This window comes from Ambystoma mexicanum, chromosome 1p (assembly GCF_040938575.1).
Source record: "Ambystoma mexicanum isolate Mex_15411 chromosome 1p, UKY_AmexF1_1, whole genome shotgun sequence".
NCBI classification, from domain to species: domain Eukaryota; kingdom Metazoa; phylum Chordata; class Amphibia; order Caudata; family Ambystomatidae; genus Ambystoma; species Ambystoma mexicanum.
The window spans coordinates 1,339,257,786-1,339,272,746 of NC_090921.1; positions in this window are offsets into that span (position 1 = coordinate 1,339,257,786).

Consider the following 14,961-nt stretch of genomic DNA (forward strand, 5'->3'; position numbering starts at 1 on the left):
CCATCGCCTGGTTTATGTCGGATCTCATCAGTTGGAATTGATCCTGAAATGTTCTTCCCAATGAGGTTTGAAGGGAGAGCATCTCCCCGCGTAGGTCCTGGCGTGAGATTTGTGCTGTTAGGTCCGGATTCCCAAGATGCTCCTGTCCCGTGGTTCCCTCTTGTGTACTCCTGCGCTCTTCGTTAGTATCTTTATTTGCCCACATAGTTACGAGGGGGCCTGGTGCGTCAACCTGCGGCATTCCGCTTTTGTTTGTCCTGCTCTTGTTCTTGGCGGCCATGGTTATGGGATTCAGCCGTGTACGGGTGGCCAGGTGACTCTGCTGCAGTGGTAGGGCCCCCGGCTGGAGAGCCCCCCCCGAGCGCGCAGGCGCCCCCCCGAAGCGAGCTCCCCGACTGTGGCTCACAGAGTGTCCCCTTAATGTCTCTCCCTTTAATGACCAGTTGGGCTTTATACCCGGAGTGAGAGACTCCCTGCGGATCGGGGGAGAGCCAGCACCGGTGTGGAGACTCTCCACAGCTGGATGCTAAGCTCTGTTTGTCACTGAAGATAGCGGTTAATGAGCCGTGAAGTATTGCGCTTAACCCCCCGCTCCGGGTTTGAACTTATTTGAGTCCTGGTGCTGTGGCCCCCGGGATGGTCGAGCAACGGGAGAGGGGGCCTATCAGCCTCTTTGCGCCATGCTCTAGTTCTGGTGGCCGGCGGGAGCAGGCACAGGGCCGAGGTGTGTTGCGCATATGGGATACATTACTCACCGTAATCGTATTTCTGATGCTTGTATCTGCTTAGATTCACATGCTGTGCATAGGCCGACATCTAGTGGAAGCTGCAGAGTATTACAGTTTGTTTTTCGAAACTCGAAAATGGGCGTCGACACAGGCGTGCCAGTAATACTATCCCTAGTGTGACGTCCACTGTACCCAAGATCCCTCACGCGTCTAGGATCCTCAGATTGTATCTTTTCTGACATGAGGAAGCATGAGGAGTAGCGTGAGTACAGATAATACAAGCAGATAGACAGAAAGGTAAGACTACAAGCAATCATGCGCCTTCTCTCGGAGGGGAGGAAGGGTGGGTCGCATGTGAATCTAAGCAGATACAAGCATCAGAAATACGATTACGGTGAGTAATGTATCCCTTCTGAGGCTTGTGGAATCTGCTTAGATCACATGCTGTGCATAGATTAGCGAGCAGTACCAGAAGAAGGAGGTGGGATGTGAGAAGGGTCATGAGCAAACAGGTGTCTTAGAACCGCTTGTCCCACTTGTGTATCTGTCTTGGAATGAGTGTCAATGCAGTAATGCTGAGTAAAAGTGTGAATAGAGCTCCAAGTAGCTGCTTTGCAAATGGTGTCGAGGGGAACATTTGCAATGAAAGCCAGAGTGGCCCCAATGCCTCTAGTAGAGTGGGCTCTTGGCGTAAAAGGCAGAGTTTTTTCAGAAAGAGAGTAACACAGCTGTACACAGTTGATAATCCACTTCGAGATAGCGCCTTTAGAGACGCGATCTCCCTCTCTGCCTGTAGCTACGGAGACAAACAGTTTATCTGTTTTCCTTAGCGGTCTGGTTTTATTTACATAGTAGAGGACCGCCCTACGCACATCTAGGGTGTGTAGTTTCACCTCAGCCGAGCTTTGCGGGTTCTGGAAGAAAGCCGGAAGCTCGATGGACTGGTTTACATGGAATTTAGATATAAATTTAGGTGAGAACCTAGGGTGTGTGCGTAAAACCAGTTTGTCTTTGTGGATAGTAAAGAAAGGATCCTGCACTGACAGAGCCTGAATTTCACTGACCCTTCTTATAGAGGTAATGGCTACTAAGAAGGCCGTTTTATAAGTCAGGTGTTTGAGACTACTTTTATGCATGGGTTCGAAAGGGGGGCCCATGAGCTTAGCTAGCACCACATTAAGGTCCCATCCTGGCGGTGGGTTAGAAATAGGAGGGTGAAGTCTATTTACTCCTTCCATGAAGGCTTTAACTACTGGTACTTTCCACCACGACACCTTGTTATGGGGTGTGGTGTAAGCCGAGAGGGCAGCCAGGTGTACTTTCAGAGAGTTAAAAAACAATCCTGCATCCAGCAGGTGGAGCATGTATGTCACAATGTTGGAAGGAGTGCAATCAACCGGGTTGATTTGTTTATTCTGGCACCAAATAACGAATCTCTTCCACTTGTCAAAGTAACAGTGCCTTGTGTTTGGTTTCCTGGATTCTTTTAGGATGTCCATACACCTCTGTGGTAAATTGAGATGTCCAAACTCTATGACCTCAGGAGCCATGCTGCCAGGTTCATTGAGTTGGGTTGCTGGTGCACTGTTTGACCTTGTTGCTGGGACAGTAGGTTGTACCAGGCTGGAAGTTTGATGGGCTCGCACACCGCCATCCTGCGTAGGTGTGGAAACCATGGTTGTCTCGCCGACATGGGAGCAACTAGGATGAGCGTCATCGATTCCTTGTTCATCTTGTACACCACCTTCCTGATGAGGAGTTGGTGGAAAAGCGTACGCAAACATCCCTGACCAGTTCATCCACAGGGCGTTCCCTTGGGAGTCTGGCTGGGGGAACCTGGATGCAAATCCTGGGCATTGTTTGTTTCTGCTTGTGGCGAATAAGTCTATAGTGGGGAAACCCCACTGAGAGAAGAGATCTTCTACGATCTCTCTGTGAAGGACCCATTCGTGTTCTTCTGGGAGGGAGTCTCTGCTTAGAGCATCCGCTAGGGAATTGAGCTCCCCTGGAACATGTTGCGATGACAGGAAGATGTTCCGTCTGAGTGCCCATATCCAGATTTTCTGGGCAAGCTTGGACAGATTTGGCGAACAAGTCCCTCCTTGCTTGTTCAGATAGAACATGGCTGTCGTGCTGTCCGTCCGGATCTGCACCGACAAGTTTAGTAGATGGGGCTCGAACGCCCGAAGCGCTCTGAATACTGCCAGAGGCTCTAGCAGGTTGATGTGGTTCTTGGCTACTGAGTGAGACCAGAGACCCTGAGCTGTGTGGTGGAGATGGTGAGCCCCCCACCCAGTCAGGCATGCATCTGTAGTCACCACTGCCTGTACTTCGGGATCGTAAAAGGGTTTTCCCCTTGCGAGATTCTCTCTTGACCACCAGTGTAGGCTCTGTACAAGTGTTGGCGAAACGACCACTAGATTGTCCCACTGACCACTTGCCTGAGACCACTGTTTCGCCAACCATTCCTGCATAGGACGCATGCGCAGTCGCGCGTGGGGGACCAGGTAAATGCAAGACGCCATCATGCCCAGTAACCGCATTGCTTTGCGTACCGTTATTTGTTGACCGGACTGATAATGTGGAATTTGCAGTAGTATATTCCGAATTCTCTCTTCCAAAGGGAAGGTCAACCCTTTCTGAGTATATAGGATTGCTCCTAGGAACTGTTTTGAGGTGCTTGGCACTAGGCTTGACTTCTTCTCGTTGATTGAGAAGCCTAATTCGTGGAGGAGGTTGATAGTCCTTTGAATGTTTGTCCTGCAAATTCCTGGGGTTTCCCCCGTTATGAGCCAGTCGTCCAGATAAGGGTACACTGGGATTGCCTCCCTGCGTAGGTGTGCAGCTGCCACCGCCAGTACCTTGGTGAATACCCTTGGTGCTGAAGCTATCCCGAAGGGCAGTACCTTGAATTGGTAGTGGCGACTGTCCACCTTGAAGCGCAAGTACTTTTTGTGCGCCGGGAGCATGGAAATATGAAAATAAGCATCTTTCATATCCAAGGTTGCCATGTAATCCCCCTTTTTTAGGAGGGGGATTACCTCTTGTAGCGTGGACATACAGAATTTTTGGGGCTTGACATACTTGTTGGCAGGCCGTAAGTCCAGTACTGGGCGCATTGTCAAATCTTTCTTTGGCACAAGGAAGTAAGTTGAATAGATACCCTTGTTTACCTGGTGTCCTGGGACGAGTTCTATCGCGTTCTTTTCTAGCAGAATGGCAATCTCCTCGAGAAGGATCTTCTGATGTTCTAAAGAGTGTACTCTTTGTCGTGGAGGATGGCTCCGGGGACGCTGCAGTAATTCTATACAATATCCTGTGGACACTGTTGACAGCACCCATCTGTCTGAGGTGATCCCTTCCCAAGCCTGGGTGAAGTTGGAAATGCGTCCCCCTACTGGGGTTGCGTGAGAAGGGACCCTGAACTGAGCGTCACTGCTTTGGTGGAGGCGTGCCACCTCCCTTGTTGGGGCTGCCTCTGCCTCTTCCACGCCCTCTTTTGTTACCCCTGCCGTAACTTTGGGTAGACTGCTGGCTGTTCCACTGTGTACCCTGTCCCTGGGCATAGTTGCCTCTTTGTGAATTTTGGCCGCGTGGGCGACGAAAATTACTATTCCCCCTCTGGTTAGGGGGTTTGTTGGTTAGTTGGCCAAGGGATTTCAGTGTCTCGTATTCGTCCTTGGCGTTTTTCAGTGCGTCTTCGACCGCTTTCCCAAACAATAGATCGGGTTCCACCGGCATGTTTATTAATGAAGCCTGAGTTTCTGTTTTGAACCCCGACTGCCGTAACCACGCATGTCTTTTGATAACAGTACCTTCTGCTATCAATCTTCCTGCGTTGTCCGCGGCGTCGAAAGTTGCTTTCAATATGCAACCAGACACGGCTCTCCCTTCTGCCGAGATCCGAGCCAATTGGCCCTTTAGCGGTTCAGGAGCAGAGGCTATGAGCGCCGCGACCTCTTCCCATTGATGGCAGTTGTAGCTGGCCAACAGGGTGGTGGAGTTATCAATCCTTGCTTGGTAGGCGGACGTTGAGGCTACCTTCCTGCCAAACCCGTAAAGTTTCTTGCTCTCCTTGTCGGGAGGAGCTTCTGATGAAGATAAGGGAGTTCCAGCCCTCTTCCGAGTGTTGTTAACAACTAGGGAGTCTGGTTTAAGATGTCCTCTTATATAGGGAGGGTCAGACTGGGCTGCCCGGAAAAGTTTTTCGACCCTGGGGTTGACTGCTCTGGTGAGGTTTGGGTTCACCAGGGACGGATCTATTCTTCGTTGGATGGATTTAAGGATAGGGATGGTCTGAGCGACCGGCCTCCTCTCTCCCACCAACTCTTCTGCGAAGTCCCTTTCCTCCTGTACACCGTGGGTGTCGATGTGAAAATGTTCTGCCGTGCGAGCGAGAACCTCATTAAGGAGGGGCTGGTTATCGACTGGCGAGTCGGTAACTGGGGCTTCGTTCTCTACCGGGGAATCTACTCTGTAAATATCCTGCTCATCTTCTCCCTCCTCCTGATCCTCATCATCCGCATAGTATTCCGTCCCGGTTTGTTCCTCCATAATTCCAAACTCCTGGTCCCCCTCAGGGAAAGGCTCTCCTTGGTACCTGGGGTGTGGAGTAGAGTATGGAGTAGAGTAAGGCTGCACCTCGAAGGGTTCAGGTCTTTCGAACCGGGCCTTTTTACTTAGGGGGATAGGATCAGTGGAACCTGAGGGTGTGGCCCCCTGAGGGTCATACGAGAGGAAATGCTCTGGATTCTTGTCGTAGAAATCAGCCAAGGAAGACATCCTTGACATGACCCTGTCTATGTCTTCACTGGACTATTCTTTGGAACAGGGGATGACTTAGTAGGCAATTTAGGGGACTTATCAAGGGTACCCTTGCTGGATGTTGATCTCTCAGTAGACTTGTATTTGTCTGTCTGCTTAGGGGGGAAGGATGGTCGTACAGGAGTGGAAGAGTGTGCTTTCCGCTGTTTCCCCCCTCCCTGTGCGTGGAAAAATGTTTTCCCTGTCCCTTGGAGGCCCCGGAGACTTTCGACGCCTGGCGTCGAGGATCGGGAGAGGTATCTGTGTTTTTCGAGCGTGGGGCCTCGCTGGTGTTAACTGCGGGCTCCGGCTCTAGGAGCGCGGCCTGGGGGTGGAAGTCGTCTTCGTCCTCCGACGATCGAACTTCCGTTAGTCTAGGGAGCGAGGCACTCTTGGCAAGAGTGGATGATTGCCTTGCGTCATGAGGCGATCTCTATCGAGAGTGCCCAGAGGACACCGAGTCGGACCGTTCTATCTGTGCCTCTTTCCGAGAAGTCGACGTCGTCGAGGTTCGGTTGGACTTAGTGTGCTTAGTGTGTGTAGGGTGTGTAGCGCTTGCGTCGCCGGGGGTCTTCCCCATAGCCGCCCTGCCGGACGACCTTCCGAGGTCGGGGACCTGCGCTCGGCTGTCTTTCGACGCCGTAATGCCCTTGCCGTCCGAAAGTACGGCGTCGCTGCCATCGCTGAAGGTGCCCTCCGCTGCCATGGCCGCCTGCCTGGCGTGGTGGGCCCAACGCTTAGTCGAACGGTCCTTAAGTGTCTTAGGTTTAAACCTACTACACGCTCTGCAGTTCGCTTCGGGGTGGTCCCTCGGCAAGCAGAGATTGCACGAGGCGTGCCTGTCGACCCAAGGGTATTTGCGGTTGCACTTGGGGCAGAATTGGAAAGGGGTACCCTCCATACGCACCTAAAGGCAGCGGGCTGGTAAGTGTAGGAAATATATAAGATGTACCTATATACCAAGAGTGAAGAGTATGTACCACCCCCCACTCTCCCTACTTGCAGGGCCGAGGCCAGCGGCCTACCAGGCCCGGGCCGAGGCAGCGGGCTTCCGAGGCCCAGATCCGTCGTGCAGCAGCCGACGGTCGATGTCTTCTCCAGCCGTCGTCGAGTGTCAAGGGTCGACGTTGGGGTGGGGAAGGATGTCAATAAAGAATTATAAATTTCAATTATTAGCAAAAGTATGGTTAAGGCCAGGGGACTCCGCAAGATGCTTCCGACCAGTATGGCGGAAAAAAACAATCTGAGGATCCTAGACGCGTGAGGGATCTTGGGTACAGTGGACGTCACACTAGGGATAGTATTACTGGCACGCCTGTGTCGACGCCCATTTTCGAGTTTCGAAAAACAAACTGTAATACTCCGCAGCTTCCACTAGATGTCGGCCTATGCACAGCATGTGATCTAAGCAGATTCCACAAGCCTCAGAAATATATATATTTTTTTTAATTTCATGTCGCTGGATGAGGGGGGCCCCCAAGCCCGCAGGCGGGCCCGCGCCGCCTCGCTCCGGGCCTCGGCTGATTGGGGGGTGGCCCACTCAGAGTGCTCCTTCGGGGCCAGGGTCCCCGGAGCCCCGCGCCCACCGCTGCACTCCTGGTCTCCTTCCCAGCGGGAGCCCTCACCCCCTCACCTGCGCCGCCCGCCGGTCGACGTCCTCCTGGGGCCAGTAGAGTGCCCGCTTCCCTGATGGGGGGAGTCCTTTCTCCGGTGGGATCCGCCGGTTCCCGCGCCGGCAGGCGGCTTCCAGGACCTTGCCCGCCTCCCGCGCAGTGATGTCAGCTGGGGGCCCGTTCAATTTGGGCCCAGATCCGGCGTGTGCCCTCTCACCGGCCGATCCGAATCCCCGCGGGTGGGCGTGCTCCGCGCCCCAGAGCCTCCCCGCCGCGGCCAATTCCAGCTGACCCTCTCGGCCCGAAATCAGTGCTGGGCCTGCCTCTCCTTCTCCCTGCAGGGCTCCGCGCCCGCCGCTGCCTCTGCTGACGATCGGGGGCTCAGGCTCACACGCTTGATGGCGGGGGCTCCCGTTCACTCTCCTGTGGCTTATTCCCCTCCGCCTGCCGTCCGGGGAAGTGGGAGCAGGGCCGCCTCCTCCACCAGGCCCGGGGATCCCCTCCCTCCGTGGGGCTCCGGACTTCGGGTTCCTGTTTCTCGTCCTTGTTGGACGTTGCCAAGGTCGTGGAAGCACTCCTGTGTGGGGGACACCGCACGATATTGTCAGCCTCTCGTTAGCCTGCTAGGGGTGGTGGAACCGCATAGTTTAGCTGGAGGAGACTGGAGCGCCGTCGACACACATCTATCTGGTGTCGGCGGCCACCTTGGAATCCATTGGCAAATGTAATTTAACCACCACCTTAGATATACATTTAATCACCTCATATGGTCCAATAAACTTAGGTGCAAATTTTCGAGGTCCTCTTAAAAGCAGATTGCGAGTAGACAACCATACCTTATCCCCCACCTTGTATTGAGGAACCTCTCTCCTTTTCTTGTCTGCATGTTTTTTATACTGTTCTTTAGCCTGTTCTAAATTGGCTTTGGCGTTCTGTCTGATGTTCAGAAGTAACTGTTTTCTTTCCTGTAGCGTGGGAATAGTCTCAACATCAGGTAAATGTTCAGGTATCATATCTTGTACTTGGCCATACAAACATTCATTCGGCGCCATACCCAATGATGCGTGTTCAGTATTATTATACGTGAATTCCGCCAACCATAATGACTGTACCCAGGAATCACGACCATCATGTAAATAACAGCGCAAATATTGCTCCAGTGTTTGATTGACTCTCTCAGTTTGTCCATCCGTCTGTGGGTGATAGCTGGTGGACAAGGCACAATCAATTCCTAGCATCAGACAGAATGCACGCCAAAATTTAGAAGTAAATTGAGGACCTCTGTCCGATACAATTCTCCGAGGTAAACCATGTAACCTGACCACAAGTTGCAGGAACAATTCAGCCAATTTACCCGCTCCCGGAATACCTCTACAAGGCACAAAATGAGCTTGCTTTGATAAATAATCCACCACCACCCATATAGTATCATACTGATCATCTGGAGGTAAGTCAGTAATGAAATCCATGGATATATGTGTCCACACTTTCTCAGGTGTTGGTAAAGGTTGGAGCAACCCCGCTTTCTTTGTATGATCTGCCTTACTGCGTACACAGGTTTCACACTCTTGGATATATTTTATAGTGTCCTGTCTCAATCCTGGCCACCAAAAATACTTTTCTAACATACTTTGTGTCTTTTTACTCCCTGAATGCCCTGCCAAAGGAGAATCGTGACACCACTGCAACGCTTTCTTTTGTAAAGTAGGCGTGGGTAAATACAATCTACCAGCATAATACGGAAGACCATTGCGAAGAGTTTCTAATGGATTCTCCTTTTCCCATTGTACTTTTTCTAGTTTTCGCAGCTCCTGTTTTACTTGTCTCAATAACTGTGTCATAACCGCTCCCACCACTCTTTCCACTGGAATGATAGTTTTAGTTTCGGTTATAGTATTTTCCAGATTTTGCTGCCTGGACAAAGCATCCGGTTTCCCATTCCTTGTTCCTTGTTCTGAAAGTCACCAGGAAATCAAATTCATTAAAGTACTGTGACCACCGTAATTGCCTGGGACTCAGAGTATTGGCAGTCTTGAAATATTGTAAGTTCTTATGATCAGTGACAACCACCACTTGATGTTTGGCCCCTAGCAAGTAATGTCGCCATTCCAAAAAGGCTGCTCGAATTGCCAATAGTTCTTTATCAGTAATGGAATAGTTTTGTTCACAACTAGTAAGCTTACGAGAATAGAAAGCTACTGGATGCCACACCCCTGCTTCATCCCGTTGCGACAACACTGCCCCAACTGCCAGATTGGATGCATCTGTTTCCACTTGGAACAGATTCTCTGGATTTGGATGTCTCAGTACCAGAGCTGAGGTAAACGCCTTCTTCAGTTCTTGGAACGCTCTTTCTGCCTCAGAAATAAACCGTCTATAAAAGTTAGCAAAACCCAAAAAAGACTGAATGTCCTTGATACATTGAGGCGCTGGCCATTCAGTAACTGCTTGAACGTTTTTCGTGTCCATCACTATACCAGAAGGGGTCAAAATGAAACCAAGGAATTCTACCTGAGTGGTATGAAAGGCACATTTTTCCAGTTTGACATACAACTGATAGTCTTGTAATCTTTTCAACACTGCTCTAACATGCCCAATGTGCTGCTCTTCAGTAGCTGAGTAAATTAGAATGTCATCTATATATACAATGACAAACACATCTAGAAACTCACTCAACACCTCCTGCATAAAGTATTGAAATGCTGCAGGGGCATTACACAGCCCGAAAGGCATGACCAGGTACTCGAACAAACCAAACTTAGTTCTGAAGGCCGTTTTTCACTCGTCTGCCTTTTTCACTCGGATTAAATGGTAGGCCCCTCTCAGGTCTAGTTTCGTGTACACCACTGCTGTTTTAACCTGATCTAACAACACAGAAATCAAAGGTAAAGGATATCTGTTCTTTACTGTCACCTTATTCAAAGCTCTGTAATCAATACATGTCCTAAGCGTACCCTCTTTCTTGGGAACGAAGAATAAAGGAGATGAGACAGGTGAGGTAGAGTGTCGGATAAACCCCTTATTCAACATTTCATCCAGATGTTTGTCCTGCTCTTGTTCTTGGCGGCCATGGTTATGGGATTCAGCCGTGTACGGGTGGCCAGGCGACTCTGCTGCAGTGGTAGGGCCCCCGGCTGGAGAGCCCCCCCCGAGCGCGCAGGCGCCCCCCCGAAGCGAGCTCCCCGACTGTGGCTCACAGAGTGTCCCCTTAATGTCTCTCCCTTTAATGACCAGTTGGGCTTTATACCCGGAGTGAGAGACTCCCTGCGGATCGGGGGAGAGCCAGCACCGGTGTGGAGACTCTCCACAGCTGGATGCTAAGCTCTGTTTGTCACTGAAGATAGCGGTTAATGAGCCGTGAAGTATTGCGCTTAACCCCCCGCTCCGGGTTTGAACTTATTTGAGTCCTGGTGCTGTGGCCCCCGGGATGGTCGAGCAACGGGAGAGGGGGCCTATCAGCCTCTTTGCGCCATGCTCTAGTTCTGGTGGCCGGCGGGAGCAGGCACAGGGCCGAGGTGTGTTGCGCATATGGGATACATTACTCACCGTAATCGTATTTCTGATGCTTGTATCTGCTTAGATTCACATGCTGTGCATAGGCCGACATCTAGTGGAAGCTGCAGAGTATTACAGTTTGTTTTTCGAAACTCGAAAATGGGCGTCGACACAGGCGTGCCAGTAATACTATCCCTAGTGTGACGTCCACTGTACCCAAGATCCCTCACGCGTCTAGGATCCTCAGATTGTATCTTTTCTGACATGAGGAAGCATGAGGAGTAGCGTGAGTACAGATAATACAAGCAGATAGACAGAAAGGTAAGACTACAAGCAATCATGCGCCTTCTCTCGGAGGGGAGGAAGGGTGGGTCGCATGTGAATCTAAGCAGATACAAGCATCAGAAATACGATTACGGTGAGTAATGTATCCCTTCTGAGGCTTGTGGAATCTGCTTAGATCACATGCTGTGCATAGATTAGCGAGCAGTACCAGAAGAAGGAGGTGGGATGTGAGAAGGGTCATGAGCAAACAGGTGTCTTAGAACCGCTTGTCCCACTTGTGTATCTGTCTTGGAATGAGTGTCAATGCAGTAATGCTGAGTAAAAGTGTGAATAGAGCTCCAAGTAGCTGCTTTGCAAATGGTGTCGAGGGGAACATTTGCAATGAAAGCCAGAGTGGCCCCAATGCCTCTAGTAGAGTGGGCTCTTGGCGTAAAAGGCAGAGTTTTTTCAGAAAGAGAGTAACACAGCTGTACACAGTTGATAATCCACTTCGAGATAGCGCCTTTAGAGACGCGATCTCCCTCTCTGCCTGTAGCTACGGAGACAAACAGTTTATCTGTTTTCCTTAGCGGTCTGGTTTTATTTACATAGTAGAGGACCGCCCTACGCACATCTAGGGTGTGTAGTTTCACCTCAGCCGAGCTTTGCGGGTTCTGGAAGAAAGCCGGAAGCTCGATGGACTGGTTTACATGGAATTTAGATATAAATTTAGGTGAGAACCTAGGGTGTGTGCGTAAAACCAGTTTGTCTTTGTGGATAGTAAAGAAAGGATCCTGCACTGACAGAGCCTGAATTTCACTGACCCTTCTTATAGAGGTAATGGCTACTAAGAAGGCCGTTTTATAAGTCAGGTGTTTGAGACTACTTTTATGCATGGGTTCGAAAGGGGGGCCCATGAGCTTAGCTAGCACCACATTAAGGTCCCATCCTGGCGGTGGGTTAGAAATAGGAGGGTGAAGTCTATTTACTCCTTCCATGAAGGCTTTAACTACTGGTACTTTCCACCACGACACCTTGTTATGGGGTGTGGTGTAAACCGAGAGGGCAGCCAGGTGTACTTTCAGAGAGTTAAAAAACAATCCTGCATCCAGCAGGTGGAGCATGTATGTCACAATGTTGGAAGGAGTGCAATCAACCGGGTTGATTTGTTTATTCTGGCACCAAATAACGAATCTCTTCCACTTGTCAAAGTAACAGTGCCTTGTGTTTGGTTTCCTGGATTCTTTTAGGATGTCCATACACCTCTGTGGTAAATTGAGATGTCCAAACTCTATGACCTCAGGAGCCATGCTGCCAGGTTCATTGAGTTGGGTTGCTGGTGCACTGTTTGACCTTGTTGCTGGGACAGTAGGTTGTACCAGGCTGGAAGTTTGATGGGCTCGCACACCGCCATCCTGCGTAGGTGTGGAAACCATGGTTGTCTCGCCGACATGGGAGCAACTAGGATGAGCGTCATCGATTCCTTGTTCATCTTGTACACCACCTTCCTGATGAGGAGTTGGTGGAAAAGCGTACGCAAACATCCCTGACCAGTTCATCCACAGGGCGTTCCCTTGGGAGTCTGGCTGGGGGAACCTGGATGCAAATCCTGGGCATTGTTTGTTTCTGCTTGTGGCGAATAAGTCTATAGTGGGGAAACCCCACTGAGAGAAGAGATCTTCTACGATCTCTCTGTGAAGGACCCATTCGTGTTCTTCTGGGAGGGAGTCTCTGCTTAGAGCATCCGCTAGGGAATTGAGCTCCCCTGGAACATGTTGCGATGACAGGAAGATGTTCCGTCTGAGTGCCCATATCCAGATTTTCTGGGCAAGCTTGGACAGATTTGGCGAACAAGTCCCTCCTTGCTTGTTCAGATAGAACATGGCTGTCGTGCTGTCCGTCCGGATCTGCACCGACAAGTTTAGTAGATGGGGCTCGAACGCCCGAAGCGCTCTGAATACTGCCAGAGGCTCTAGCAGGTTGATGTGGTTCTTGGCTACTGAGTGAGACCAGAGACCCTGAGCTGTGTGGTGGAGATGGTGAGCCCCCCACCCAGTCAGGCATGCATCTGTAGTCACCACTGCCTGTACTTCGGGATCGTAAAAGGGTTTTCCCCTTGCGAGATTCTCTCTTGACCACCAGTGTAGGCTCTGTACAAGTGTTGGCGAAACGACCACTAGATTGTCCCACTGACCACTTGCCTGAGACCACTGTTTCGCCAACCATTCCTGCATAGGACGCATGCGCAGTCGCGCGTGGGGGACCAGGTAAATGCAAGACGCCATCATGCCCAGTAACCGCATTGCTTTGCGTACCGTTATTTGTTGACCGGACTGATAATGTGGAATTTGCAGTAGTATATTCCGAATTCTCTCTTCCAAAGGGAAGGTCAACCCTTTCTGAGTATATAGGATTGCTCCTAGGAACTGTTTTGAGGTGCTTGGCACTAGGCTTGACTTCTTCTCGTTGATTGAGAAGCCTAATTCGTGGAGGAGGTTGATAGTCCTTTGAATGTTTGTCCTGCAAATTCCTGGGGTTTCCCCCGTTATGAGCCAGTCGTCCAGATAAGGGTACACTGGGATTGCCTCCCTGCGTAGGTGTGCAGCTGCCACCGCCAGTACCTTGGTGAATACCCTTGGTGCTGAAGCTATCCCGAAGGGCAGTACCTTGAATTGGTAGTGGCGACTGTCCACCTTGAAGCGCAAGTACTTTTTGTGCGCCGGGAGCATGGAAATATGAAAATAAGCATCTTTCATATCCAAGGTTGCCATGTAATCCCCCTTTTTTAGGAGGGGGATTACCTCTTGTAGCGTGGACATACAGAATTTTTGGGGCTTGACATACTTGTTGGCAGGCCGTAAGTCCAGTACTGGGCGCATTGTCAAATCTTTCTTTGGCACAAGGAAGTAAGTTGAATAGATACCCTTGTTTACCTGGTGTCCTGGGACGAGTTCTATCGCGTTCTTTTCTAGCAGAATGGCAATCTCCTCGAGAAGGATCTTCTGATGTTCTAAAGAGTGTACTCTTTGTCGTGGAGGATGGCTCCGGGGACGCTGCAGTAATTCTATACAATATCCTGTGGACACTGTTGACAGCACCCATCTGTCTGAGGTGATCCCTTCCCAAGCCTGGGTGAAGTTGGAAATGCGTCCCCCTACTGGGGTTGCGTGAGAAGGGACCCTGAACTGAGCGTCACTGCTTTGGTGGAGGCGTGCCACCTCCCTTGTTGGGGCTGCCTCTGCCTCTTCCACGCCCTCTTTTGTTACCCCTGCCGTAACTTTGGGTAGACTGCTGGCTGTTCCACTGTGTACCCTGTCCCTGGGCATAGTTGCCTCTTTGTGAATTTTGGCCGCGTGGGCGACGAAAATTACTATTCCCCCTCTGGTTAGGGGGTTTGTTGGTTAGTTGGCCAAGGGATTTCAGTGTCTCGTATTCGTCCTTGGCGTTTTTCAGTGCGTCTTCGACCGCTTTCCCAAACAATAGATCGGGTTCCACCGGCTTGTTTATTAATGAAGCCTGAGTTTCTGTTTTGAACCCCGACTGCCGTAACCACGCATGTCTTTTGATAACAGTACCTTCTGCTATCAATCTTCCTGCGTTGTCCGCGGCGTCGAAAGTTGCTTTCAATATGCAACCAGACACGGCTCTCCCTTCTGCCGAGATCCGAGCCAATTGGCCCTTTAGCGGTTCAGGAGCAGAGGCTATGAGCGCCGCGACCTCTTCCCATTGATGGCAGTTGTAGCTGGCCAACAGGGTGGTGGAGTTAGCAATCCTTGCTTGGTAGGCGGACGTTGAGGCTACCTTCCTGCCAAACCCGTAAAGTTTCTTGCTCTCCTTGTCGGGAGGAGCTTCTGATGAAGATAAGGGAGTTCCAGCCCTCTTCCGAGTGTTGGTAACAACTAGGGAGTCTGGTTTAAGATGTCCTCTTATATAGGGAGGGTCAGACTGGGCTGCCCGGAAAAGTTTTTCGACCCTGGGGTTGACTGCTCTGGTGAGGTTTGGGTTCACCAGGGACGGATCTATTCTTCGTTGGATGGATTTAAGGATAGGGATGGTCT